The sequence below is a fragment of the Bison bison genome, unplaced genomic scaffold (genome assembly GCF_000754665.1).
Source record: "Bison bison bison isolate TAMUID 2011002044 unplaced genomic scaffold, Bison_UMD1.0 scf7180017864146, whole genome shotgun sequence".
Lineage (NCBI taxonomy): Eukaryota > Metazoa > Chordata > Mammalia > Artiodactyla > Bovidae > Bison > Bison bison.
The window spans coordinates 12,049,720-12,051,024 of record NW_011494718.1 but is presented as its reverse complement, the minus strand read 5'-3'; positions in this window follow the sequence as shown (position 1 = coordinate 12,051,024).

Here is a 1,305-nt window from a genome sequence, read left to right as displayed (position 1 = left end):
ACCCTCAAGCCGCTCTAAGGTTTTTTTGAATCCTCCATTAGCCATAATTCGGAATCTGGCCTTACACTTACCAGTGAATGGGGAAGCTACCCAAGGACTGAATAAATAAGATACAGGAGATCTCTTGGTGACAGGGAGTCTGCTCCCAATTCACAAGTATGCAGTGTGGGTTGTCCTCTGGTCCTTCTCTTAGGGGAAGGTATAATTAATTACTCAGGTCCCTCGGCCCCAAACCATGGTCAGAATCCCCACTAACCCTTTCCATACCAGTTCCTTGTCCCCTAAGCTGCCCTTGCTTCCTCTTTCTGTTAGAACCATACTGTGTGGGAAAGGCCTGTGAGTATTAGAGGAAGTTCCCCACAAGAGCAAACAGGTATCTCTTGATCAGGTTGTCAAAGGGCTTGGTTCCCTGTTCCCACAGTCTCTTCATATCTCTTAAAAAGCCTTTTAAAATATATTTGCATTGTAGAAAACACAGATAAAAGGAAAATGGAAAGCATTCATCTCATCACTACTAAATAACCACTGTTCCCATTATAGCAAATCTCTCTCCATCTGTCCTGGGAAAGAATAGGTCTGTGAAGCAAAGCTTAATTTTTGCCTTTGTGGAGGTTAGAGGTTATAAAGCCTATAGTTCTTGTAAGAAGTTTTGTTGGCTGTTTAACCCATTGTTCAAAAGACTCCACCATACTAACTTTATAATTTAGATAATATAGGTGATGTTTATTAAACCTGTTATCAACAGGTAATGCTCAATTAAAAATGTTTTTCAAAATGGTATTCATTAAATACCTGAGTTTAATAAGCCAAGCACAAAAGACATACAGGTAGTGCTTGCCATGGGCAGAAGCCCTTTGGATCTGAAGGGTAGCCAGGTAAAGGACATGTGAGTAACTGAGACCCAGGAGAGGGTGATGAAAGGACATAGAAAATGCCAAAAAGACCCAGGAGAGGCCAGGAACACGGGAGTGACAGGAGCACAGATGCCTCAGATGCTTCAGAACAAGGGATTGTATGACCACCTTTGCTCAGCCAGAGCCCTCTTACCTGCAGATGAGAGCCAGAGGGCCAGTTGGGCAAAGGGGGCAGGGATGAGGCTTAAATGCCCGCCTAAGCATCCAGTGGAGCAGGACAAAGGAGAAATGGCTTCATTTCTGGGGAGGATTAGGAGGTGAGAAAGGGGCACCTGCCCTGCCCCCATGATCCAGAATAGTCAAAGACTGTTCAACCCATCAGGTTAAAAAATTGAGACCAGAAGGGCTGAAGAGGGCAAGGAGAAGGCATACAGGTCTGCCCCGCCCCCCC